The 12,826-nt window shown below is 40.0% G+C and overlaps 1 non-coding gene across 1 annotated transcript; it reads right to left on the bottom strand.

The window, feature by feature from the left end:
• Nucleotides 1-12,577: 12,577 nt before the first annotated feature.
• On the bottom strand, nucleotides 12,578-12,662 carry LOC113843403 (small nucleolar RNA SNORD100). Its single transcript, XR_003496685.1, has one exon. It is a non-coding gene; the product is annotated as a small nucleolar RNA SNORD100 (small nucleolar RNA).
• Nucleotides 12,663-12,826: the final 164 nt, after the last annotated feature.

Genomic DNA, 12,826 nt, shown 5'->3' on the forward strand with positions numbered 1-12,826 from the left:
AGGCCACTCAGATGCTGCAAACTGCCTTCAGACTGGGGAACCACTGCAGCCAGAAAGAGTCAGTCCCTCAGAAGCTGAAGAGTACAAGGGACCACTGCGACTTCCTATAGGAACTACAGAGACATTGCAAGGATGAGAATTGGGTAGGTCTGAACAAAATTAATTCATGATCCAGTTACAAATCAACTCACCACCTGCATAAAGCTGTTTTAGGAAAAGAATGTCAGCACACACTGACAGTCTCCAAGCCCAAATATTACAGCAGTCACACCACAAAAATCTATCTCTAGGTGGCACATCACATGACCATCAAAATACAGAATACCAATAAGTCATTTGTATTTTGGGGGACTCTTCACCAAGTATTCCCCAGGTTAAACTTCTCTTCCATTGTTACTGAGAGACTGTGGCTTTGTGTAGAGGCCTATCCAGGACAAGGATCCATGACACATATACTTATCATGAAACAGCCTATGACCTGAAGAGCTTCCAGGCTAGGCAGATGTAGCACTCAGCAGGAAAAAAAAAAAAAAAAAAAAAAGCCATGTTACCTCCAGTCTGAGGTTGGTGAGCTGATGGACAGATTTGCTCTAGGTTTCACAGTAATCACTGGCAGAACTGGGAAACAATCCAAGGCCAGCATCGTAACTATTAAACCATGCTTGCTCTCCTGGCATGGAGAGAAACAGAAACATGCCAGAGATGGAAAGCAAACGCCAAGTAGTAGAATGGGCCCCTAAAGTATTTTGTTCCCTGGAGAGAGATTAAAGTCTTGCAGTACATATAAACACCTGCCTAATGATGACAGAATTGAATTTATTGCTTCATGCAACAAAAATGCCTCAGAAATAAGATACTAGACTTACTATTGAGATCATCCAAAATGTACCACGTGTTGTAGTTATCACAAACTTCAGGTGATCAGCCTAAAACATCTGCAGCACATGTACTATCTGGTGAACACCAAGGCACAGCTCATAGAAACTCTGCCTGGGACCCTCCAGAGATTGTAAAGTAGCTGAGACATGATAGACTCGAAAGAACACCTCACTTCATGAACCTCCACCACTACCCCAGCACAGCAGCTCCAGCGGAAGCACTGCCAAATGCCTAAACTACACACCCTCTTCTTCAGCTTATCATGCTCGTCGCTTAGTGAAAACACATTGCTGAGGCTGGGATAATAAGTTTGAACAGAGACCTTAACACAGAACTGCTGCACCCTTTCCTTTGGGAGTTAGCAGTCTTCCACAAGCACTTAAACCATAAAGTATTTCTAAAAGAAGAATACTGGGCTTCAAAAATGTTAATCAAATTCAACATTTTAAACAAACAAATCTTTGTAATCCTTCCTGATACATCCACATGGTCAAAAAACAAAGCAGCTATAACATAACCAGCATCTGTTGGAGTAAGTAGTATCAGATTATAGGCTGCCCATACAAAACAGCTTACCAGCTTTACTGTGTTCACAGTTGGTATGGGTAAGGGCAATTTCCATTAAAATGTCTACCAAATTTGACAGTGATGTGAAAGGTGAAGTATTATAATTAATATTTTGGCTGTAAAATCATTAAAAACACAGTACAAATGGCAAAACAATCTACACTGTAATCATCTGATATTGTTGGATTTCTTTTCTCTTCTGAAAAAAAAAAATGTTTTCATGGCTTTTTATTGTTAGAAGATGTAATCAAGATGGTCACTCTTGACTGAAGAGAGTTAATCATGCAGGTTGAGGAGGAACCATATTTGCAGATCGTAAATTAGGTGAAAAGGATCCATATTTATTTATTTTCATTTCTCCTCCTCTGGGCAAAAATCCCTATTTTATTATCTGAAGCAACTGGCAAATATTTCAAAATACAGTCCTTACAAATTACAAATTTAACTTCACTCCTTAGATCGCAAGCCAACAACAGCTAAGTGAAAAGAAAAAAACAAATAAATCTTTGCCCCCACTCACCCTTTCACCACCTTCAAAATTCTGTTCCTCTCAGAAAAACCTAAGAGAACGGGTGAACTTTGCAGTATGCCAGCTAAGTCAATGTGCATGGGCTATTTTAGATCAAAGGGAGAAATGCCTTCTGAAGTGCCAAGAGCTCCCTCACTATTACACCAAAAAAGTGCCAGCTCACCTTTTCTGATGGCTGAAATACTGTGGGGAGAGATGAGCCTGTCTAATATAGGCAGGCCTGGGTCATTAGAGATCCTATAGAGCAGCAGCAGAAATGACTTAAAGCTCCTTTTGGAAGCAACCCGTCCTGGTGCACAAAGGCAATATTCTTGCAGGGCAACAGACAGCATGTGCCAAATTCAACCCTGCAGCAACATCAGTTTCTGAGCTGGATTGACAACTGGTTCCAAGTGAAGTGCATCACAGTTATGTAATTCCCAAGATGGCAAAGTCCACTGCAAGACCTGAGCAACCTCAGCGGTCAAAAAGCTTAAAAGCATTTTAATCTGATCACCTACAAACATGTAGAAAGTAAACTGGATCAGGTACATTCTCAGTTCTAGTCTTCTCAAAGTAACAGTAAAAGTGCTTGCTGCTTCCTTCACTTCAGTGACTACTACCCTGAAAAACCTACAGCCCCTGTTAGTCTTCATTTTTGAGCCAGATGCTAATGAAGCAGGTTCCTGAAAAAGTCTAGTAAAAACATTCTAGCCACCCAAACTTCTTGACTTCCAGAGGACTGAAGTAGCCACCCCTCTTTGCTTGTTCTCTGGAAGTGCTATTAAATCTTTTTGTAACCTTTAATGGCTGTGATGGTGGAGCAAGAGACTTTGGCACCTATCTGTTTTTTTTTTAGTATTCCTAGGAGCATGTCTGCCATATCCTTTCCTATCAGGAATGCCCCACAGGATGAGGCCAATGATCCACTCGCCCCGTTTTGTCTCACACAGTGGTTGTTTCAGAAGTTGCTCAGGGAGAGCAGACAGAACAAGACTATCTGAGGTCTAATCTTCATACTCCTCCTGCTGTTAGATTAGGGACATCATAAGTAACATCCCTACCTATTCCCAAAAGTATCTGATTTGCACCTTTTATCTGTTAATTTGTCTAATACATTTTGAATTTCTTGATATGTGTTGACTTCATAATTTCTTGCAACAGTAAGTTGCACAAGTTTACCAAATGCTTTGAAGAAAGACACTTTTTAAAAACCCATTTTAAACTGTCTCCTATCACTTTCAATTTACATCCCCAAAATGGTATATGACCTGGTACATAAGTTTAGCACTCATCTTCTGCACTGCCTTCTTGATTTAGTAAATCAACCCCAACCCTGTTCAACCTTACTCTCCAAACTGAAGTGAGAGCATATGCCTGCTGTCACATCCCCTTAATAACTTTAGATGTCCCTATCCATAGTTGCTTCTTTTTCTTTTTTTTTTTTCCTCATGTCTTTATTACACTCTTCTCAAAGTGTGGAGATCAACTACATGCAGCACTCAAGATGTGGGTGTACAAAGATTTTCTACAGTGGCAAAACAATGTCTTTGGTTGTGTTCTCAGTACCCTCCTGATATGGGTAATTTTGGCTGCAGCTGAACATTGAGCCAATGATGACAAAAGAGCTGCTAACTCAGCATGGCTTGGATTATTCTAAATAACCACAAAGTTGTTTTGGAGACACCCAAATTAAGTCCAGACAAGTGACTAGACTAACACAACATGGGATAATACTATGCAGAGATACATGCTTAAGCCCTGGAAGATAACTCCATTAATGGAGTTCACAGACTCCTAGATTTACAGTACTACACTCAACTAGGTTGTCTACAATTACAGTGCATTGGATAAAAAGAACAGTTCAACAGTCTCCCCCATACTTCTGAAATGTTTTCAGAATGACACCTCTTTTTTGAGTAGCTCTCCCCTCTACTTCCAAGACAGCCAGAGCACTGTATGCACTGTGAACATCTCAATTATCAGTAAAAATCAGTGACTAACAAATTCTCCCCAATTTAAAACTTGTTTTCAATCACTGAGAAAATTTACCAGTACTCCATATGAAGGCCAACGCATAGCTGTTATGTGACAGCAGAGAATGAGAAGTATGAACTACTTCCTCCTCACCCAATGCCGCATGTCTTCTCCCTCCCCACGTACACCACTGATGCACCTCAAAAAATATTTATGAGTTCTCATTCAAGTACTTCAGCTGATAAATTTAATATCACATTCCCTGGGGTAAGCAAAAAATAAAATATTGCATTGGCCTTCGCACATGTGGAGATTATATTACTTTACAATGAAACCCAGCAAGCTGCATGTTACAGTTTTTACCACAATCTCCTTGGTAGGAATGTTTCAAATACATTGCATATGTGTGAATACAATATAAGCATACTGAAACGCTTTGAACGCTGTAATACATCAGACACTTGAGGGAGCAGGGGAAAAAAAAAACAATGCTTTCACCTATCCTGGCTCTTAAATCTGTGTAATCAGTTAAATGCTTCGTTTGACACTGGTGTTTTCTAGGCCCATACAGCGCTACTTAGCTCGCCAATGTACAAAGCAATTTTCTAAACAGTTGACTACTCAAACATATCCCCAAAACTTCCGCAAATTTTCTGGCTAATTCATTAAATAAGATGTCTCTGTGAAAGCAAGCAAGCAGACAATACCGCTCGCTCTCTGCGTTATAGCTCCGAGAAAAACAGATTAGAGCCACAGCTGTACAACAAAGCCCTTTGGTTTATGCAAACACATTTCTACACGCCGTAAAAGTCGAAACATCTGACTCATTTGGATTTTACAAGGCTACAACGCTGGAAAATATGCATAAAAATCGACAGCATTCAAAGGCATTAAAGAGTTTCAGCCCCCCATTTGTTTCCGATGTAGCCGGCTCGCCGGGATCACGGCAGCACCTGCTCCTATAACTCTCCGGGCCGCGGCCGCCCCATGGCCGCAGCGCTGCCGCCATCTTGTGGCGCAGCCGGGCAGCGCCGCGCCGCCATGGCGGGAAGGCCGCGAGCGGGGCCTTCGCCCTCTGCGCCCCACAGGCTGCGGCTCCAAAACAGTGCTAGGTTAAACACACAGAGGCGACCATTTACAAGAATAATGAAAAAAACGGCAACCCAACTGATGCTGTCTGTGTTAAATATGCCCAAATTGGTCGTGGGGGCACCATGCGTACATGGGCTTGCTGCAGTACCACAGTAACTGATGGGTCAAACTGCCTTCAGATTCAATCATCTGAGACTCCTGTATGCTTTATTTTTCAGAAATAAAGTAACTTCCTATGCTTAAAGCAAGGCTTAAGTGGTTGTGAATGTATGGCAGTTCTATAGAGCAAGGCTCAGGCAAGCTGGGGCACACAGAAAATAAACACGCATCACCCTTTGTGAACATTTCCAAGTGATTTGCCTACCTCTGCATAGGAGCTCAATGTCAGAGGTCAAATCTACATCACCACTTTTAACCACAAAACCATAGGTGGCTTTTTTATTTTTTATTAATTATATATACATATAAAGCAGCCTGTGGAGGACTAGTTTGCTTACTAGTTGAGAGACTTTTACCCCCTTTTGCTACCACCAGCTGAAAACTGGAAAGTAAGGGGTGACAGTTGTTCAGACTGCTGATCTAAATCCAAATCTCAATTAGATGCTCCATTTAAAAACAAACTTGCACATTTTTGGCAGCTTCAAACAATAACATTAGGCCCAAACTGTTACTGGGATTCAGAGATAATTTCTCTTAACTAAAAATTATAGCACAATCAGGATAATGTGACATACTCTACACTCTGTTGCCCAGGTTTTATTAGTTCAAAAGATAAAAACATTTAAGGTTCCCAGGACAGATGCATTAGCTAGTGCAAATGTAACTGATGCAATGAACTAATAGCAACAAAAGAGATCGGAATTGTGCAACTAGCATGTAATCACAAGCTGAAAAGGAAATATTTTCCAACTCACTTCAGAACAAGATGTTCCTTCATATTGCTTCAGCCTTCTTATGAATTTGCTATGAGGAATTGTTTTCAGTTGTTGCAGTATGCATGGCCATCCAGGACTTTTTTTTTTTTTTTTAATAGAGATATATACAGATAAGTGGAGCTGAAAGAAATACTGCTTTTGTCTATATGTCTGTGCTACTCTGAAAGAACAGCTATTACCAGTGTGCTGTTGCCTCCTCTCCAAAAGGTGCCTTGTGAAGAGGCTACAGGTTGTGAACAGCCTGCCTGCAGATGCTGGCATTCTGGGGAACATGGGATCCTAAACTGTAAGTGGGAAGGTGCACCTTCCCTCATGGAAGCAGGGAGTACATGCCAGAGAAGAGAAGAGGAACGATTGGGCCTGGATATTCCCAACAGAAACATACCTGCTCAGGATACATCCCCCCAGTGCAAAATTCCTCCGTGATTGTATACGAATCCTTTTTGAGTCGCTACACAAGCAGTTAACAAATCCATCTCTATCCTTAAGTAGCCTGGGAGAACAGATTGAGGCAGACCAATTCACCGAAGAATATGAATCCTTTAGTTAGTACTCCCCATTTCTGAAGAGGTTTAGCCCTTGTCATCCTTCTATGTAGACATCATGAAAACAGAAACCTTTTGTGAAGACCTGGGAAAGAAGAGCAAAGTAACCTTGCACGCACTTAAAAGAAGCTTGTCACAAATGTGATGCTGAGCATATTCAAAAAAATTATTTACTTATTGACACTTTATTGAACAGCATTCCAACAATTGCTTTGCAGTCTAAGCAACAAATAAATGAAGTAAGCCTGTATTAGAAAAGGCCCTGAGAAATGCAAGATGAGCACCTTATGCATCACAGGAACGGGTTCATGCCATAGCTCACATCAAGAAAGCCCACCTGGAGATACACAAAGATGGGGAGATTGCTCCAAGGTGATGAGAGAAACTGTATGTTAAACTGCAAACAAGGAGTCAGGAATGTGAAGAATTATGGCAAAACTGAAATACAGATGGCATCCCATAGGCTTGAAGACCAGAAAAAATGACACTACTGTTTGCAATGATCAGAAAAGGATCAAGACAGGCTAGTCTTAAGAGGAAATATTAAAAGAGGTCATGATGAGTTTGAAACAGATGGCTAGGTAGTCATGAGGAAAGAGTCAGATTAATCTGAGATTTTGATTTGGATATAAAACATACATGTGAAATTGAAGGGTAAAAGTCAGTCACTGCAGAAGTGGGAATTGAATTTATATGTATTAAGAAGTATAGCAGCTTGCTAAATTCCATGCACATGAAAGTATCTTATACGTGTGCTGACAAACATTATATTTTTCTACCCTGAAAGAAGCAATGCTGAAGAGTGTTACTTGAATATTGTCCACTCAAGTCGATGGAAGGAAAAAAATACGTGTTTTTATATATATATTTACCATATCTTATATTGATATACAAACACCTTTCATATGTGGTATCTGAGGGTGTTTCATTTGTTGTGGATGAGTTCTACAGCACATGACCTCCGTTCGCTTAAACACATACTCTTAAAATTAGAAACATTTCAGTATTTTTCCCCATTTGCCTTCCTAAACCTGTCCTAAGTATCTGCATTATGTTATCCAACACACTGGCTGCTAACAGTACAATCAATATAAAAGGTTACTTAGGGGGCATGGCTTTTTTCAACTCTGCCCTCAAAATACAAAGCTTTTTTTTTTTTTTTTTTTTTTTTTTTTTTTTACCAAGAATTTGAAGTCTTTCACTGTGGAAAGTATCTTAGAACCATTTGACTAGGGAATGAAAAAAAAAAAAAAAGGAAAAAATTGAAGCGTACTGGAATTATAACTTTTTAGAGCAAAAAAATCAGGAAATTTGCTTTAATAAACATTTGTCTGTATGTCAGCATAAAATATATTTTTTCAGTTTCATAACTTGATTGTAAAATTTTACAGGGCAGGAACTTCGCATACCAGACACTGGCCTAAATGCCTATTATTTCATTGCTGTTAGAAAAGAATATCTGACCACCTATTCATTGGTATTTTTACAAGAGTATTAAGGTATAAAGTAGTCTACTGTTGTGCTTCAAACAGTAAAACTTATGATGATGATTTCAATAAGGCTACAGCAAAGATGAACAGAGTCCTGCTATTTACTGAGCTAGAAAACTAATAAGAGTTTAAAAATAACTTCCAATCACTTAAGCAAGACAAAATCTAGGTTGATTTGTAAATAAATATTTTCCACTTGTGGAAAATATTTTGCTCCACTTATTTTTGTATAACTCTGCTTTGTACCTAGTAATCTTTCAGCAATATGAAATATCAGGATTTCTTTTTAATAAACCAATCATGTACAAATAAAATTATATCAATTTGTAAATTTTAGGAAAATGTGATTATTTTCCTTATATAAAACATCCCCATTTTATGTAATACTGTACTGGTGGCACAAGTCCCAGTGAAAATACTTTAAATACTTTTGCTTAAATACTATAAAGTCTCCATAGCTGCTTTTGAACTGGAAGAGCAGGGGAAATAAATGCTCCTGCAAGTCAAGGTTACTCTCAAATTAGTTCTCACCAGTTCATATAATATATATCACCAGTTCATATAATTGGGGATTGAAAGGAGGAAGGAGAGTTACCAATGCCGGAAAGTTCAAAGGTCATGTTTTACTTCCATAGAATTATGGAATTATTGATTCCAGCAGCTAGCTACGTGAAGCAATCAACACGGATTTAGGATATTCCACTGGTGGACCTTCATTCAAAAATAATGCCAATGCATGAGAAAACGACTCTGTAGGATTGTTACATACGATGGCATACTAATTACATCATGTGTTCAATTGGGTTATAAGATCCTAAAAATAAACATTTGCTTGCTGACCAATGCCTGGGGAAAAAAAAAGTCTAAAATGAACCGTCTTTACTTAACTGTCTAAAACTAATTGCCTATAACCTTTGAGAAAATTTGCCATCTCTCGTTTTCCTTCAGGCTATGTAAATCAAGCCACAGCACTGTGCTTGTCTACCACCCAGTATCCGGTTCAATGGCCAAACACAAAGTTAAAAATCCTCCTGAGGTTTCAAACCCCAAACACATCAGATCCAGTGTAGAGGGCAAAACTGACCAATAGATATATGCTCAGAGATCCTTTTCAGCACTGGATGGGAGATCTTGGTAAGGCCTTCAGAATGCAAAGCACATTGTCTGCACCAACCTTAGCACAGCAGACGCAAAGGGGGCAGGGGCAGACAGCTGGGATAAGTCCTACAGTACAACAGAACCAAGATGGTGTAAGCAATTCTAAATCAGCAACATTAAACAGAAAATGTGTTTTGCACTTGTGTGTAACAGAAAGCATTAAGGACAGTGTGTTTTAATACCAAATACATTTTTCTGTGTGTGGGATTAATGCTCCCCAGCCATAACATACTTTCAGCATTATATAAGATTGGCATATGTACTTTTCCCTTGGCAGAGCAGGCAGAATGCTGTCCAAAGGAAAGGGTGGAGCTCTCAGATATGGGTGCACAGCACAGTGACTTGCTGCTGACAAGCCGTGTCCATCCATCCATCTTTCGTATCTCCATGACATTTTGTGTAAAACTCAGCAGCATATTACACTGGGAGCTCCTGCTGTGAATGAGTTGTCCTGGTAACAAATCCCTCCCAGTGAGCACTCGGGTTCCCACTACATTACAAGGACACCTACTTCCCCCCTAACCAAACGTGCATGCAGCAGCAGATCACTACCATTATGCCTGACTGTATGGGACTGATATAGTAAAGCAGGGGCATTGCCATGGGAAAGTACAGATGGCAAATGGAATTGGCTCCCCAACAAGAACCGCAGCCAAACCCACAACTTCATCACAGCAGGAGCTGTGCAAATGCAGGGCATGAGATGGGTGAGTATCCAGATGCTCAAGTTTATCTAAGACTAAGAGGCATGTACAGGACACAAAACCAGTACTGACCAGCTTGACATGGCTCCAAGACAAAATGAGCTTTCCCAGTCATAAGATATTTTTATTTTGAATCCCCCAGAGGATGTTGCTAATACTACCTAGGTGTCTGTACTTCACACCTTCAGTGAAGTTTCTTCAAAGCTTTCCTAGCTTCTTCCTACACAAATACAACCCAAGTTAAGAAATCCCACGTTGCTGCACGTTACCCATCCTTGTGGACAGATGATCTTCTAGATGTAGGCCTTAACTCTGACTAGGGTTTTGTTCCTGAAATGCACTACCACTTGGATGTTTTTATAATAGCCAGACAGAACATCGAGTGATGATACTGCCATCTAGCAGTGAACACATACTTTGAATTATTTTTCTCCATGAGATGTTAGCGGAAGCACAAATGGGAAAAACTTGAGGTATTACACAACAGACTACCACATCCTGAGTGTATGAAGGTAATTAACATTCAGACAACTTCTATGTAATTTCATTAAAGGAAAAGGTTATCAGCTTTAACTTATCTCAGAGTTCTTCAAGATCAATCACTTCAGCATTACAATTCATCTGGGCACTTCATCTTTCTTCTCAGTGTTATCCTTGCATTTTTCTCCTCCAAATGCAAATAGTACCAATCCACACCAAAGCTTTGGATGGGACATGTGCTTCACACTGAAAGATCCCACCAATTTTTAAGTTGTACAAACAGAAATTTAATGTTGAGTTGGCCTCCAGTGAATTTGTTTCACTTAGGATGGCATAAGATAAATCCTAACATCATTTGCCCATGCTAAAACAACCACAATTCTACCAAAAAGCTCCAAATCTTTAAGCAGGGTAGAGGAACCTCACGTGATCGTGTATGTGCAGAAGGTAAATATTTCTACATGACTTGTTTAAACTCCCTTTGTAGTCTAGGGCAAAGTCTATCTCAATCAGGTATCGCTCCCCTTCATTCTCCTGTCATGTTAAAATTGTTGTTAAAAAAATTGTTTTAGCCAAAACACAAACATCTGGAAGTGTTCAGTTAGCTTGCACAGGCTCAAAGACTTCTCAGATTTGAGCACACGAGTCCATGGATTTTATCTTGATGAATCCTCACCCACTGCCCCAGGGGAGCTTACTGGATTGCACATTAGTTGCTCCCAGTCCAAAGATACAAGGACTGGGCAGGACTTACTATTCCTATATATATTCTGGTACAGAAGCATCAACAGCTTTCAATCTCTGCAGTACACAGGCCATTGAACCCAGGTACCAAGCTCTAGTTTGGGATCCCAAATCCCACTGTAGATTTAGCTATGATTGAGCACAGGACCAAGGCAAAGCAAACCATAAATATAACTGGACTGCCGCCAGCAGTAATGTTTCATATAGTTTTCTCTAGCATGTAGCAGGGAACATTATAAAAATGCCAAGGACAAAGATGCGTAAGTATTTTACGCATTTTCAGAAAAACCCAAATCCATGGAAGATGCAGTCCCTTAGAACAGGGCAAAGGAAGTCTACTTTGGTATGTGCCTATATACAAGTGATATACTCAAGGCTTATTAGCCAAACTAAACTGACAAAGTTTTGCAGTCTTTAAACTCTATTTAAAAAGGCATATTCATACAAGTTACACTATTTAGAAGCCTTTAGTGATCCAATGAGATCTGCAACCAAGGCTCTTACCTGCAACAGAATTTAGTTTCTATTATATGCAAAACAAAACAGAATTGGTAATCATACACTTGTTGATACCAACTGTAACTTGTTACCAATTTACCCAATGTGTACCTCTACTTGCAACATGATTGACATGCATGAAAGTGTCATGAAGTTGCATTTAACACCGTTACTGTGAAGCTGCAGACCAGAGTTAAGGTACATAAGTTAAGCGATAAACATGCTTCTTGCTTTTAACCAGTCTTGGAACATGTAAGAAAACTTGAAAGGCTACAACAAAAACCTCTCAGAAATCAGCTCACCCAAATCTAGCTACTGGGATGTTGTCCAAGAGTGTCATTGCAAAAAAATAGCAAAGCACCACATAAGATAAACCTTTAGTGAGAGCTGCAGTAAAGTGAATACACTTGCTGAGCCCAGCATCTAGATGCCTGCCTCTTCACTACACAAATAGCTGGGGATAAGAAGTAAAAGGGGCTACAAGCGATAATGAAAATTTAAGTTCAAGAGCCTAAGAGGTAGACATGCATTCCAGCCTCCTCACTTGTACAGGTGCCCAGCCCCACACTGTCACTATACTCATGCCCTACTCACCAGTGTAACGGTGCAAATCCTTGAGCCCACTTAAAAGCTGCTCTTTGCAGAAAATGCAAGACATCCAAAACTTGCAGGAGAGAGGTGATATTAAACCTGTTCCAATCCTGCCTCATTTCCAAAAATGGAAAACTGACAAATGAGTTCTGTACCTTACCACTGTCAGTGAGACCAAGACACTGGACAAGTCACAGTTAAGCACTGCCTTCTTTGAGCAGTGATCTGAAAAATTTGGCTACCCTGACTGCCAAGAACTCCTGCACACTTGCAAGTGCATGGCAATCCTACTAACACAAAAGTAATTCCACCCACTATTTACTTCAAAATAGAGGGAAGGAAAATACACCTAGTGCCAAGTTAGTCTCCTGAAAAAAAACCACAAACAACGTATTTAAAGAATTCCTGCAACATCTCAGAAGATTTGGGTAACAATTAAGGCAGTTCTCCTCACTTATTTCAGTAGAGGGAGCCAAATTTTCATCACAGATGCAGCAGTACTTCAGACTTCCCCACACACACTAGTCTGGAACCCAAGCAGAAGCAGAGGCATAAGCACTGTCAGACCACGTGCACGCAGAGATCACAATCATCTGTCAGCACTTACGCAAATCACAAGGTGCGTCAAGTTCCCTAACCTTTATGTTATGAATATTAA

Source organism: Anas platyrhynchos, chromosome 3 (genome assembly GCF_047663525.1).
Source record: "Anas platyrhynchos isolate ZD024472 breed Pekin duck chromosome 3, IASCAAS_PekinDuck_T2T, whole genome shotgun sequence".
Lineage (NCBI taxonomy): Eukaryota > Metazoa > Chordata > Aves > Anseriformes > Anatidae > Anas > Anas platyrhynchos.